This window comes from Aedes albopictus, unplaced genomic scaffold (assembly GCF_035046485.1).
Source record: "Aedes albopictus strain Foshan unplaced genomic scaffold, AalbF5 HiC_scaffold_16, whole genome shotgun sequence".
Classification (NCBI taxonomy): domain Eukaryota; kingdom Metazoa; phylum Arthropoda; class Insecta; order Diptera; family Culicidae; genus Aedes; species Aedes albopictus.
The window spans coordinates 65043-81606 of NW_026916936.1; positions in this window are offsets into that span (position 1 = coordinate 65043).

A 16564-nucleotide genomic window follows, 5' to 3' on the forward strand; every position below is an offset into this window, starting at 1 on the left:
ATAACTGGTACACTATGGCGAAAAAGGGTGTAAGAAAGCCGAAATTTTTAGGAAAATGATTTATTCCTACCATAATTTGAGCAAAATGTGGAGTTTAAATGAGTGCAATCATCTTTTGTGAACGTGATCTGTTGTTGATATTTTATTTTCTTGTTGATTTACATCGTTAAAGGGTGAAAATCAACTATGGCGAATAATTGGTACTATAGCCATAATTGGAGCACTTACCCTATTATATTTAGATTTGATTTGATAATATCTCAGCCCAACGCAAAGACACAGTTTTGGTGTTTCCTTTAAATACTTTACTCAAGCCAAACTTAGCCCGGAGATTTTATTATCAGTAAGAAATCCTTCAAACAGGAAACATTCAGGGAACGCCATTTTTATGGCGTCTTCATGAAACCGTTCAAGTGTATAAGAGCTGAATGCCGAAAAGATTTTCAGTCGAAAATTGCAGCACTTGGCGTGATCTATTTCACGGGAGTCTTGGTCTACACACAATTAATTTAATAATTATTCTCCATGGATTTCTCCTAGGATTCCTACTATGTTTCATTTTGTAATTGTAATGCACAGAGAATCCTGAAGGGATTCGTCCCAAAATTACTTTTACAATTGCTCTCGGTATTCCACTCAGAATTCCTCAAGTATTATTCCCAGAATTCCTGTAGAAATTTCTCCCACAATTCTTTCAGGGCTTACTCCAGTATTCTTTCAGGATTTCCCCCGAGATTTTCTAGGTATTTCTCCCGGAATTCTATCTTGGATTCTCTCGGGGGTACCATACGGGATTTCTTCATTTATTCCTCACGAGATTCGTTTATTCTAACAATGTCTACTGGACTTCCGTCAGGGATTCCATCTGGGATTTCTTCATTGATTGCTCCCGTTTTTTTTTTTTAATTTCGGAATTTTTCCGTAATTACTTTTGTGATTCTGTCCAGGGTTTCTGCATTGGTCGTTTCCGGGTTTCATTTAGAAATTCATCTTGTGATTCGTTCAGAGATCCAGAGGATTTTATCACGGATTTCACCAGTTTTTTTTTTTCCTGGAACGTTCAATGCTTCCAGTGAGCTTTTCCGCTCTTTTAAGGAAGCACGACACTAGACAACGGACTAGCATGCAACGCCCAGTGGCACAACCGAAAACTTTTCCCGACAGCTGCGGCGGGAATCGAACCCGCGCTCCTCAGCACGATGCAACTAAGAGCTTAGTCACAATAGCCGCACGACCAAGGAGCCGTACAAATGGGATTCCCTTAGAAATTTCTCCCGGGATTTGTTCAGAAACTGCAGGGATGCCTCTCGGGATTTCTCCTGACTTCCCAATTTTTTGAAGATTCCTTCGGGAAATTCTGCCAGAATTCCTTCAGGGATTTCTCCCAGGATTCTTCCAAGGATTCATTCGATTAGCGCTTCCGGAATTTTTATATAGATTCTTCTCAGATTTCCTTTAGGAATTCCTTCAGGTATTCTTTCAAGGGTTCTTCTCAGAAGTCCTTAAAGGATTTTGCTAGGATTCCTTCATTTATTTCTTCAATGATTTTCCCCTATTCCGTCCGGCATTCTTTCAGGTATTCTTCCCAATAGTTATTTAGGGAATTCATCAAGCTTTCTTCCAGGTATTTCATCATTGATTCAACACGGCTTTCCTTTATAGATTTGTCTAGAGATTCTTTCAGGTAACCTTCTAGGATTTCTTCATGGATTACTCTCGGGGTTCCTTCTAAGGTTTCTACTGGGATTACACCCGGGATTCCTTCCACGATTCTTCCTAGAATTTATTCAAGGATTAATCTTGATACTGGGGATCGCTGAGAAGATTTTTTCTGAGGGTTCGCCGGGAGTTCGAGGGGTAGAAGAATTCTTTGATAGTGTAACGAGACATGTGATAACGTTTATCTTGTTACAAGATAAAGGTAGGATGCTATATCTGTTACTGGTAAGAGAAATTATGAAAAATTGAAACTACTTCCAGAAGCAACGGGAGAATCAGAAATTTGCAATTGTTGCTATGTCCTTTTCACATGATAGTCTAGAATTATCAGATGTTGAGAACATATACTGACGTGTTTTTTTTTTTGGAAGTTCACCATAGACTATCATTTTTTTTTTTGTGAAATCGATATTTTATCGGAACTTGGCTGTTGACAACGAATTTATATAAAGATTCAAATAGGGAGACATTTTGGGCATTAACGGGTTGATTTTTTCAGGTAGGTAAAGCTATAAATCGGAAGATAAAGAATAGTTCTTCCAAATAATGAACAACAATTGTTGTTTCGATTAAAAATCTAAGAGTTCTGGAGAGCCATGTGTATGAAAATTTCGCTTTTCTGCACTCCGTCCCAAAAGGGATATCATAAACGCTAACAATTATTTTGAAAAAAAAAATCATAATAAAAGCCTCAGTGTTTTAATATGCTATGCTATACCTATCTAGCAAAACTGTGTGCAAAAAGTAACAACAACAAGAACATTTGCCAGAGTACGTCCAAACATCGAGTCAATTCTATTACAAACGCCACCCGGCAAAGTCACAAATTCAGTACAGTATTAAGCACCTCACAGTAGGTATCTGTCTTTTCTTCTCGACACAGAGAGGCGGCGAGAGCTAGCTAGGGAGGACACAGACTCACGAGAGAATAGGAGAGCAACGACCTCGCGAGAGACATGTGGGAATCACCAAGTTGGTTGCTAAAATTTTCGCGTTGCAGATACGCCGTCGTCCATACCAAAAACAGCGCGTCGCCTTCCTCCATCATCCGGTCTCCTACCTCGTGTGTTCAAATCCATCAACGACCTCTAGTTCTACCAGCCAGCAGAGGCAGTAAAAGCACTAAAACTGATAGGAACGTCTTTGATACCGCACTGGAATGAAGCGGAGTGAGCACTATTGCGAATGGGGGGCTTATGCCCGGTGAAGAAAGCATCACTCGATTACATCGCGTCGGTCGTCTTGGTGTCTGCTACTAGCTAACCAAGGTGAATGGTTTTGGCGTCCTTGTGGCGGCGGGTAGCCATTTGAACGGAAAGGACATGAGGATAAGGACATTGAAATCGAAACATTTCTAAGATCCTATCGCATAACTCGTTGTTGTTGGTTGGTCCCAAATGGGAAAAGGCAATGATTGGGAGCATCAGTCGCAGTCGTGTCGATAAAGTGGCGACTACCACAGCAGATTGTGAGGCGTCGTCGTTGGAAACACGTTGTTGCATTAGTGGCAAGATTACGGGAGTGCTTAGGACTGCCAAAAATCCGACTGATAGTACGTTATCAGCCAGAAACCGCGTGCGGGTACTGGTATTATTGTCTAGCGGCGCTGGCGAATACGAAAGATGGTACAATATTGGCGGCGTTGACCGTTGTCGTCATTCGAGGAAACGCTGACATGGTGCTTTTCCTGACATGCGGTCGGCCGCCGGATGATGAGACGTCTATTAATAGCAGCTTTACTTACTTTTTTGCACGCCCCGAAAGCAATTTTCCGATTCTGTTATGCCGTTGAGGTAGAATGCTCGAAATCGATGTCATCGTTTCGTTGTTAGATTTTTTTTCTTTTAGAGTTTCAAACTTCCAATATGTGGTGAGGCTTTTAAATTCTTCTTCTTTGTGGCTCGACGTTCGCATTGGAACTTTGCCTGTCTCGCTTCAACTTAGTGTTCTTTGAGCATTTCCACAGTTATTAATTAAAGGGCTTTCTTTGCCTGCCATTGCATGAATTTGTATATTGTGAGGCAAGGACAATGATACACTATGCCCAGGGAGTCGAGAAAATTTTCCCGACCGGAACTGGAATCGAACCCGCCGTCTCCGGATTGGCGATCCATAGCCTTAACCACTAGGCTAACTGGAGACCCCAAATTAGACTTTCCAGGAAAAATATTCCATCGATTCTCCGGAGAATAGGAGTGGTTCGAGTGCTTCAATAGCGTATCTGCTACGAGATTCCACAAAAGCGGTGATAAGACTCCCTCTTGGGAGCATCCACAATCACTCAATTTCCTAATCGCTGCTTGACGAAATGTCGAGAAGAGATGAGGTTTTTTTTTTCAATTGGAAATCATTGGAGATATACCATGATCCCATGAGGCTCCCAATATGGTATCGAAAGGCACGTTGTCGAAGGCACCCTCGACATCTAAGAAAACACCCAAGCATGATTACTCTTGAGCATATGCCTCACATGTAGAGGCACGTTGGTCAGATGAACATCACGAATGTGATGGTCGACAATGCGTTCTAAGCATGTAATATCTACTCATCCAGGGGAAAGTGTACTGAATAAGCATTCCAGAACTTTTTCATCAAAGGAAGTGAAATTTCAATTTGGCAAATAAAGTTTCTTCACTAGGAATTCTTTAGATTTCACAAGGATTTTGTTCAACCGACTGACTTCACTCAAACTGGAAACATATGTATAAAGGTTTTTCCATCCGGATCGTTCAACAGACCGGAGAGCTTTCTTGAAGGCATTGCAAGCCGAATGTCGTCTATTTCAACTCTCTCTACATTGTTTCCTAAACTTGGCCAGATCAGAGTTCCACCAACGAGTTCCCTTTGTGGTCTTCACAGACTGCAGATGGCAAGCTTATTCTAAAGCTTTCATGGTGAAGGACGTTGTAGTATCAACGGCATCATCTGAATCACTTGCGCTGCCAATGGATGGTGAGTGTCCATGAAATTTGGCCGCAACCAAATCAATAAAGAGAGCCCAGTTGGTTGGCCGAGGATTCCCGAAATGCAAAGTTTTAGATGAAACATTCAATTTTTAAAAAACGATATAACGATGATCAGATAAAGGTTCTCCATCTAACACATGTTAATTGGTCATTTGGAGACTAATTCTGCTAGAACAAAGCGTTCTGTCTAACACTTCCTCTCTAGCAGATGCCTATGTTAAGTAATCCAAGATCTACAATACTTGCAAGTCTTCCAGTAAACTGGAGCCTCTCAAGATAATGTCTGAGATTCCCCAGATGATAGGTGAGCAGCGGCATTACTCCCAACAATTAAGGCCTTTCGAAGTGCAGTATGCGATGACTTGCTTGAAAGCATCCGTAGGGAATGGTACTGGTCATCTGGTAAATAAACCGAACTAATACGCCTGTCAAGGTACCCAGCAGATATATCAATTATGATAGCACATACATCTCCGGTGGTTAGTTCAGAGATGAGCAACGATTGCGTTGTTGACAAGCACACAGGCTCGAGGCACGACACGCGAGTTTGCTATTGCATTTTTGCTGAAAATAGTAAACACCTAAACCTAGTCGTTACCCAACAAAGGCAGGTTCAGACAAAACAGCTGCGAAAAACCTACATAATTCGGTTCGATCAGAAACGCCAAAGGCGAAAGTACTCAGAGTACACTACGTGAAACGCACAGCCAAATAGGTGTTAATTAAAGTGGTAGACCAAATTCCGCTCGCCAGCGTTTGTTTTGAATTACAAATAGCATGTCTCATCAATGATATTTTGAAAGAAGGATTTCTCTGAATATGGAACGAGTTGATTCGGTGGAAAATTCTTGAAGTTTCCCCGATAATTCGTCTAGGAGCTCTATTGTGCATTCATCCAGTAGTTCTACTGGAGTTTTTTTTTTTTAGAAATTAAGGCACGGATTCCTCAAGGAGTTTATCGGTAATCATTCCTCCAGACGTTTCACCGGAGATTCTACAAGGAGTTCCATCACAAATTATTCTTAGAGTTCCAATGGGAGTTTCTCTAGGAATTCTATCATGAATACTTCCAGGCGTTTCACCGGAAATTCTTCAGATATTCTTCTAGGACATCTAGTGGAGGTTACTTCAGGAGTTCCAGTATAACATCGTCCGGAAATTCTTCCAGGAGTTCCTTCGGAATCGGATATTTCCGAGGATTTTTCTAAGAATTTCACCGTGTATCCTCATAGGAGTTACTTCGGAAGCTCCTTTGGGAATTCTAGCACGGATTTCCGCTGGGAAGCCCTTGAAGTGTTATACCTTCAATTCCATCAGACATTTTTCTCCTTGCGGAATACCTTGAGGGAAATCTCGAAGGACATTTCTGGAGGAACATCTGGAGAAATTTTAGAATCACTTTCCGGAGGAAATCCTGAAGGAATTCCCATCCTCAACTATTGAAGGAATTTCTGGAGGAACACCTGAAGGAATCCCCGGTGTAATCCAAGATATGGTCCTCAAACAGAATGGTCCAAGTAATTTTCGTTCAGTGCATTCTTTTTCCTTGACCGAAATGGTCAAGAAATGTAGCACAGCAAGCTCCGAATGATTCAACTTTTTTTTCTGAGCTCCGTACTGCCGTTCTACGCCCGATTGTCCCATGTTAAAGACGGCTTTTGCCTTGTGATTTTGTCCAAAAAATATCTGAATAGAGTAGGGGTCGCACACGCATACCATAGTCGTGACAGAGCTGTGAAAGCGACTCTCCACGATGTGAGTGTAATTTGCATTCTCTTTACATAACTCATTGCAAGTGAGTGTTTCCATTTTTACGAAGGATTACAGTGTATAAGGAATTATCGGATGAACTTATTAAGGAATTACCGTATGAAATCATGAAGCATGTTCTGTAAAAAGTTTGCTGAAGGAATTCTTGCAGATAATCCTCAAGGATTATTCGGAGGAGCTCCCGAAAGAATATTCTGGAGAATTCCTAATGGAATTTCTACCGAAAATCTCAAATTCGTAGAGAAATTTTCGAAGAAATTCTTGGAGGAAGTCCTGCAGGAATTATCGAAGGAATTTCTGAAGGATTTCTCTGTGGTAGTTCTGAAGGAATTCCAGGACGAACTCCTGGAACAAATCATGGAAGAACATCTGAATGAATTCCTGGAAGAGAGTCTCAAAGAAATTCCTGGCGGAATTTTCGGAAGAACTTTTTAAGGAATCGCCGTAGAAACACCTGAAGGAATTCTCGAAGGAAGTACCCCTAAATTCCCAGATCAGCTCTTGAAAGAATTTCTGCAAGGAACTCCTGAAAGAATGTGCTGATAATCTTATTATTTTGACTATTGTACAACAACAAACTATATCGATATAAGTAGCATTTGCCGACAATTGGTGTTCAAATACCAAACAATCGGTAGAACTACCAAAATTCCGAAGTACTAAATCAACCACATTTTCTATAGGAACTCCAGAAAAAGTCAAGCAGGAACTAGAAGTGTTTCAGAAATAACGCCAGAAGCGATTCCGAAAGAAACTGCTAAAGAAACTAATGATAAATCTAAAAAAAACTAGTGGAGAAATTTGCAATTGAGATTTTGCAAGAACTCTTGAAGGACATTTCCTGACAAACTCATGAAAGTGTTCCCAGACGAACCAGAAGAACTCCTCAAACAAAAAACTTAAAATTCTTCATGCGACTTCGAAACGAATCCCCGAAGCAACTCGGAAGGAGAAAGCTATATAATTGTGATCCATAATTTACCCTGGATTATAGTTAACCCTTTGAAGCCGGATTTTTTCCAAGCGTTATTATAAAGTTTTTCCTACGTATTCTTGATGGTTTTGGTGCTCGACAACATAGAAAGGGTAGAATATGATGCAGAATATTTTTTCTGGATATACTAGGTCATTCAAACTGTTCTTGAGTTTAGATCCTAAGGTCTGCGCGTGTACCGGTAACTTCTTTCATTATACAAAGCTACGAGTTGTAGTCTGTCACGTCTAGTAAGTCTTCCGAATGGTCAATAGACAGTATCAGATTAGTCGGGATACCCTAGGCCATCCAAACTGTTCTTGAGTTTAGATCGTCAATTCTACGCGTGAAACGGTCACTTCAATCATTTTACAAAGATTTGTAATCTATCATGTCCAGTAAGTCTTCTGAATGTTCAATATACAGTATCAGATCAATCGGGATATCCTATGTCAACCAAATTATTTTTGAGTTTAGATCTTAAAGTCTACGGGTGTGACGGTAACTTCTTTCATTATTCAAAGCTACGATTTGTATTCTACCGTGTCCAGTAAGTCTTCTGAATATTCAATTGACAGTCTCAGATCAGTCGGGATATCGTAGGTCATCCAAACTGTTCTTGAGTTTAGATCTCAAAGTCTACGCGTGTAACGGTAACTTCTTTCATTATACAAAGCTACGATTTGTAATCTATCATGTCCAATAAGTCTTCTGAATGTTTAATATACAGTATCCGATCAGTCGGGATATCCTAGGCCATCCAAACCGTTTTTAAGCTTAGATCCTAAAGTCTACGCGTGTAACGCTAACTTCATTTATTATAAAAAGCTATGATTTGTAATCTATCATGTTCAGTAAGTCGTCTGCAAGTTCAATAGACAGTATCCGATCAGTTGGGATATCTTAAGTCATCCAAACTGCTCTTGACTTCAGATCTTGAAGTCTATGCGTGTAACGGTAACTTCTTTCATTATGCAAAGCTACGATATGTAATCTTTAAGGTCCAATAAATCACCTGAATGTTAAATGGACATCAGATCGGCTGGGGTCATCTAAACTATTATGATGTTAAAATCTAGCAACTCCAGCAATTGAAGTTTCTATTGTAATGATTATATCTATTTTATTTATTTAGTGTTAATAACAATTATAATTAGGCTGAATCAACAATTTTTCATCACACTACTCGGTTCGCGGCTGCAGTCCCTATCCTCGGCCGCGTTCCACATTTGCCTTCAGATTTGTGCTTGAGATGTGGCTTCGTCATATCTTCACCTTAGCTGGAAGTTCTTAGTTGTAGAGAAGTTTAGTATTCCTGAAATATATCAAAGGTATTTTGGAATGGCTCTGAGTTTCACAGAAGTTAACGGATCTGGATGGGTTAGACTAGATAACATAACTTTTTAAAAATGACTAAAACGAATGTAGATTTCGAGTCTCCAGTTAGCCTAGTGGTTAAGGCTATGGATCGCTAATCCGGAGACGGCGGGTTCGATTCCCGTTCCGGTCGGGAAATTTTTCTCGACTCCCTGGGCATAGTATATCATTGTACTTGCCACACAATGTATGAATTCATGCAATGGCAGGCAAAGAAAGCCCTTCAATTAATAACTGTGGAAGTGCTCTAAGAACACTAAGTAGAAGAGAGGCAGGCCAAATTCCAATGCGAACATCGAGCCATAAAGAAGAAGAAGAATATAGATTTCTAAAATTGAGTTTCATAAAAAAAATTGAACAACCTTAAATGTTTCAAAGCTACAGAAAAATGAATCTTAGTCTTTGTAGAACATTAGGAAATATGCGTAATTATGTATCATGGAACACTAAGATGAAGCGAGGCAATCCTAGTGGAGACGTAGAGCCATGAAGAAGTAGAAGGAGCTTTAGCTATTTTAATTGTAAGTATATGCTGTTCAATCCTGGGGTAGCAACCACGAATTGTATTGTCAACTATGTCAACCTTCATGAACTACGCAGATCTCTGAACGACCTTAACATGGTAAATTAGGTCTTGAAAACGTACCGAAAATTTGTTTTTCATGATTCGTAATCCGCTTACCTGTGTCGGGTATTATTCTTGCGATTTATTTTCAGCTCGAAATACCGTCCTCTCCTTCGCCGTAAACCCACAACTAATGAGTTTTGATAGCACACATAAACCGCAATAAAAATGGTCGGTGTTTCGGAGCCTCGGATAATACCCGCTCGGGAATGTCGCCACGTGTTCGACATTTTCCTTTGCCTGATGTGTCATGACACCGCCCGGCAGCAACGGATTTTCCATGTCGGAATGCACCCTTCCATTCCATTATCACAGAAGGGCGCGCGATGGTAGTGCGTTATTCATCACAAACCGATTGAATCGTTTTTCAGTTGTTCTCTTACATAGCGTTTCGTTACATTTAGTAGCTCATGATACCTGTGATGGCCGTAATCGATACTTGGTAAAAACAGATGACAGGTGATAAAAGACGATGATGGTGGATCGATAATGTCGGTCGAGCATCGAAGCGACACGGAAGCACACGACAGCTGTTTATTTGATTGGACTGCATACCCACTCGACACAACTTGTCAACTAATTTGACATTGAAGCCAGCTAATTGATTGCGCGAATATTATTAGGGAACTGGAACATTTCCGGATATTGTTTGTTGTTATCTCGATGGATTGATGATATTGAAAATAAATTAATGATGTTGATATTGAACACGAATTGATGAATAGAGATATTTTAGGATAAGAGACACAGATTTTGTGACAAAATAGCCTTCCAGAATAATTCAATCTCTAATTCTTCGAATGTTTCACATAAATAATATAATAAAGTTATATACCTGTTTAGACTGAAACATAGTAAATACTACAAATGTTAAAGTCTATAGAAAATTTCTTAACTTTCACTGTAAGTTGGTCAACTATGTAATATGTATGTACCATGCTTGATGAGTAACTTGGTTTTGCTGATGATACATATTGATATTATAGCTCGTAAATTTGAGACGATGGCGGAAACGTAAATCCGACTAAAGAGTGAAGCCAGGCAAATCGGATTAGTCATTATAATATGTCGAAGACAAAGTACATGATGGCAAAGGGCTCCAGGGAGGAATCACCGCGCCCGTCACCCCGAATTTCTATCGACTGTGATGAAATCGAGGCGGTTGAAGAATTCGTGTACTTGGGCTCACTGGTGACCACCGACAACGACACCAGCAGAGAAATTCAGAGGCGCATTGTGGCAGGAAATCGTGCTTACTTTGGACTCCGCAGAACTCTACGATCGAATAAAGTTCGCCGTAACACGAAGTTAACTCTATTGGCACGAAACATGGGCCCTACGTGCAAAGGACCAACGCGCCCTTGGAGTTTTCGAACGGAAGGTGTTGCGTACCATCTACGGCGGAGTGCAGATGGAAGACGGAACTTGGAGAAGGCGAATGAACCACGAGCTGCATCAGCTGCTGAGAGAACCAACCATCGCCCATACCGCGAAAATCGAGAGGCTACGGTGGACGGGTCACGTCATCAGGATGTCGGATAGCAACCCGACGGAAATGGTTCTCGAGAGTCATCCGATCGGTACAAGAAGACGTGGAGCGCAGCGACGCAGCGAGCTAGGTGGGTCGACCAAGTGGAGGACGATCGGCGGACCCTACGCAGAGTGCGGAACTGGAGACAAACAGCCATGGACCGAGTGGAATGGAGACGGCTACTATGTACAGCAGAGGCAAACCGGCCTTAGCCTGATCGGTAAGGTAAGTAAGATGGTAGTGCAGGGGATTTGGGTAAAGGGTAGGGTAGATAATTAGGGAAGAGGATAGGGTAGAGTAGATAATATGGAAGAGGGTTAGAGTAGAGGGTAAGGAAGACGGTAGGGTAGAGGATTATGGTGAAGGGTAGGGTGGAAGGCAGTTTAGCATAGAGAGTAGGAGGGAGGTTTAGGGTAGAGGTTAGTATAGGGGGCTGGGGCTACGACAGAGGGTGGGTAGGTGCTGTGGGTGAAATATAGGGTAGAAGGTACGGTTGAGAGTAGGGTTGAAGTTAGGGTAGAAATTCTTTCCGGGATTCCTTCAGGCATACCTCTCGATAATCTTCCTAGAATTCCACCAGATATTCCTTTCGGAATTCCAGTAGAATTTTCGCAGGGATTGCTCTAGAAAATCCTGAAAGGATTCTTCTAGGTATTCTATTCGGCATTTATTCAGGAATTCGTGCAGGAATTTCTTCAAAGATTCCTTTCGATATTATTGATGTGATTCCTTAACCTCATATGGTGTTTCTTGCTTGTGGTGAAAAGTGAACAAAAATCATTTTTCATCCTGAATCCCCAGTGCATTAATCTCTCAAAAGAATTTCTGATGGAACTTCTATAGGAATTTAAAGTGTATCTTCTAGAGGAAGTTTGCGGCGGAACTCCTTAAGAATTTCCCTGTGGAGCACATAGAGAAGAATTAAAATTTTCGGAGGAACTTCGAGTAGAATTCTTTGTAGAATTCCTACGATATTTCCCTGTAAAACCCTTGCAGGATTTCCCGGTGAAACTTCGAGAAATAATCGGTGTAATACCTAGATAAATCTTCTTTGTAACGGCTAAACGAATCTCTAGTGGAACCCCTAGAGAGATACTTGCTGTAACTCCTAAGGAAATTTCTGGTGGAAACCCATACAGGAATTCTCGGTGGAAATCTTAGAGGAGCTCCTAATGGAGGCATTTACGTAGGATTTGCTGGACGGATTCGCGGTGGATCAACTAATTGCTGGGTAGTAACGGAGGAGCTCCTAAAGGTATTCACAGGAGATCTTCGGGGTCTTCCGGTGTAACTGGAAGAATTCCCATTGAAACTTTAAGTAGACTTCTCAGTGAAACGTTGACAGGTATTCCGGAAGGAACTCCTAGAAGAATTCTCAGTTAATCTCCTAGAGAAATGGTTCGTGGAAGAAATAAAAACATTTAGTGGAACTTCTAGGAGAATTCGAAGCGGATCTCCTAGATAAACTGCTAGGGGATTTTTCTGAGGAACACCTTGAGGTATTCCAGTTGTGACTTCAAAAACAGCTCTTAATTCAAAGAAATTATTGGCACGAGAACTTTCGGTGCTACCTTTAGAGAGATTTCTGATGGAACTCCTATAGGAACTCTTGGTTGAACTACTAGAGGATGGGATTCCTGCGGGAATTTGCAGTGGTATTAATGCGGAAATTTGAAGTGAAACGCCCATAAGAATTTCTTTGATAAATCCTACTTGAGTTTCGATTAGAACTCCTGGAATTACTGGTAGAATTCCTTGAAAATGTCTTGTTGAAACTTCTGGTGGGATTCCTAGTGGAACTACTGGAAGAATTCCTTGTGTAACTCCCATTGAATGCTTCTAGAGCAGCGTTCATCAACCTTGACTCTCGCGACCCCCCAGTCTGTTGTCACCTCACTTATCGTAGAACAATTGAAGCGTGCCTGCCAGCAGTTGGGGGGGGGGGGGTCACGAAACGAAGGTGGGGAAGCCATGAACTACGGGAATAATAGGGGGATTCCTTGAAACCGTGAGGGATTCCTGGTGGAAGTTCTGGAAGAAATCTTGCGGGAAATTTTGCCGGAATTTACAGTGAAACTCCTATAGGAATAATCGAGGGACCTCCAAATGATTTTGTTTAATTTTCAGCGGAGCGGGAAATCACCAACAGGCATGAAACTTCCTCATTTCTTCATCTTTGCTTTTTATAAATTATAATAACAATTTTCGAGTTCATTTCCAGTGAGTGCGCACCGATTGAAAGTGAGATTGCTATATCTACAATGATTGTTGTTGTGAGAATACTAACAAAAACCCAGCCCTATACATTTATTGGTGATGAAACGGTATCATATTTGCAATACCAAAAGGAATTCCTGGTGGAAGTGCTCGAAAAATTCCCGGTGCAGCTTCTGCAGGATGTCCCTAGAGGAATAATCGAGAGCTAGGCACGGTCGCATGCTCTAACGACCAAACTGCACCGATGCAAACCAAACAAGGAAACAATGATACATATTGCCCTTTACTGGCATTTACCAGATTTGCTGGTATGTCGGAAACATACTGAAAAAACTTAGAATTAGAAGGCACGACAGCCAAAATGACTCCGAAGCCATACCGTGAACATTCCTTTTTCACAAACCCACTCAAAGGAGTGTTCACGGTGTGGTTTCGAAGTTAGTTTAGCTTTTTATTCCGCAGAATCGTTACTTGTTCTGTGACTTAGTTGGTTAAAGCGCCGGTCTAGCGGCGTGGAGTCGTGGGTTCGAATCCCACCAGAAAGCGATTTTTTTCCACAAATTTCATCACTCAATTTGCCAATTAGCAGCATTATTACAAGTTTTTCCAGTATGTTTCAGTCATACTAGCAAATCCAGTTGGTGAATACCAGTAAAGGGCAATATGTATCATAGTTGAACTCCGTGCAAGGATATCTCAAAAGCTTACTTTCCTACTTACTCCAGGAATCACTCCTGGTGGATTTCCCGGATTCCTATTGAGATTTTTCACAAGCTTGTTTTGGTAGTTCCTACCGCGAATATTTCAAGGATATTCGTAAAAATACTCCAAAAATTATTCCCGGGATTCCTCCTATAATTTTTTTTATGAAAAAATCTAGAGCATTGTTGCAGTAATCCCTAGGGGAATTGCTGAATGATCATCTAGACAAATTCATAGAAAAAATATCTGGAGAAATTTCTTCAAGAATTCTTGGAAGAAGCTTAGCTCTAAAGAAACTGCTAGAGGTGCATTGAAAAAGCTCAGCTCACAGACAGAGTTTATGTACACGTGCTGTAGTCACATGTGCGTAAACCACATTGCAAGCGAGCTCCCAGGAGCACTGTACATTTTGAGACGGAAAGTTGTACGCCTCATTTTTCTCAAGATCTGCCACATGAGCTCCGACATGTCAAAAACAGATCGGGAGTGTACATAGTCGGTCTGTAGGACATTTCGACAAAAAATGAGGGGAAATCAGCCGCTGTGCCGAGGCAATGTTGAAGCAGTAAAGCCGGATATGACAGAAGTGACTATTGAAAATAATTATGGTTTGCTTTGATTTTTACTGCTACTAGTGGACCAAGCAGAAAAACTCATTGTTTATTCCGAAAGTGAGCCATCATGATCGTTGATTATGAACATGTTGAGCATAAAAGTTCGCTCACAGAACCGGGACACTGCGATCATGTAAGGTTCATGTTCGTGAGCTCGCTCGCAAGTCCAATCCCTGGAAGGACAAAGTTTTGAAGAAATTCGTATAGGAATCTCTGTAAAAAAAATCTGGAGGAATCGCTGCAGAAACTCTTGGAAAGTCTTGAATTCTAACCGACATTTATTTCTTTCGAAATTTCTTCCGGAATTATTTTCGGGAGTTCTGCTCCAAGGATTTCTTCGGGCATTCTTCCAGTGAATTAAAAAAAGTCTCCAGAAATTTATGCAGGAATTTCTCTATGAATTTTTCCAGAAATTTTACTTGTGATTTCTCTAGGGATTTTTTCTAGGAAGTCTCCAGGAACTATAAAAATCCTTACAAAAATAACAAAAATTTAACTTAATTTAACCGGTATTGTTAGCCAAGGGCTGACAAAATCGCGTCATTACTGTGGTTCTTTCCGAAATTCTAAAAAACCCGCGAGGAACAAGTAATAACTGGAAACTTCTGGGAGAAATCCCGGATAGAACTCCGGGAAATTTTTTGAAAGAACTGCGAAAGCTATCTTACGAGAAACTTTGGAATCGACTATCGAAAAGTTATCTGGATAAAATGCTGGAAGAGCCTTTGGTAGAAATCTCAAAAGGAACTGCTGAAAACATGGCGGAAAAAAACTGTGGAACAAATCCCGCGAAAATAGTTGGAAGAAAAGCCAAGAGGCATTCCTTACATGCCACAAAAGTTCAGCTTATTGGACGCAGTGGTTTAATATCCCCAACAGCGAGGAGGAAACAAGAGAGGCATTCCTGCAGAAATACTGAGTCGCGAATGTTAGCTGACTCACTCTCAGGAACGCGGAATCCCAACAACGAAATATTAAAAATGATGAGAAACAGTTGTTTGTGCGGATCTCGGAAAAAGTTTAAAAAAATACTGGTTTCCTATCGAGATTTTTATTTTTTTGTAAAAAATCCTATACGAACTATACTCGGACGCATAAATGTCACATGTTACAATGGAAAATCACGAGAAAAACGCATTTGTAGTTTCAAAATAAACTTTGGGCATTATTGCAATTGATTGACTCCAACGTAATTCAACTTGACATCAAGAGTTAATTTACTCAACACTTTTTCCTAGATTTTTTAGCTAAGTTCGGTAAAAAGCAGTCGAAAGCTAATAGAAAACAGGTTATATTACCGCTCTCATCTTAAACTTTGGTCGACGCAATTTCCAGCGAAACTGCCGTAAGTTTATTTGATTTTTTTAGAATTTTTGGCAACTTCAGCTTAAGTTTACATACAAACATTTTTGATTTTTTTTTCATTTAAATCATGTTCAAAGTTACTATGACTCAATATCTTTTGAATAAGACCTGGGGTTTTGAAATCGCACACAAATTGACGGGGATATGGGCCTACAAAAAAGACATGTTTTTGAGGGGATGACCCCAAACTTTTGATCGGGAGTGTATATAAATTCAACAAAATATTTCAAAAATACGTATCTAAATGTGATATTTGACATAAAAACCTCAAAAATGTCAAAATGTAACATGTGACATCTATGCGTTCGACGGCAGTATAGTATACGAATTATTCAGGAAATTATTCCAGAAGATTCTCCCTGAAAACTTTCCTGGATATCTCATTCAATTCTGACTGCCATTCATTACTTACATGATTTCTTCAGGAATTCCTTCCAGGAATCAAATAGGAGCTTCTGGAGCTGATACTTTTCTCGCAGTTTTTTCTGCAATTTGTTGCGGTGTTTCTCCAATGTTTTCTTTTAAAGGTTTTCCCGATATTCTTCTCAGAGAAAGATTTCTGTACGAGTTTTTTTTATTCAAAAAATCTCCAAAAGTTCATCCCGGAATTCCAAAAAAATTGCAAAGGAAGGAGAAATTCCGTGGTCAGAAATTCGATTTGAAAAGGAATTCTACCTGGGATTTCTCTGAATGTTGCAAACAGTG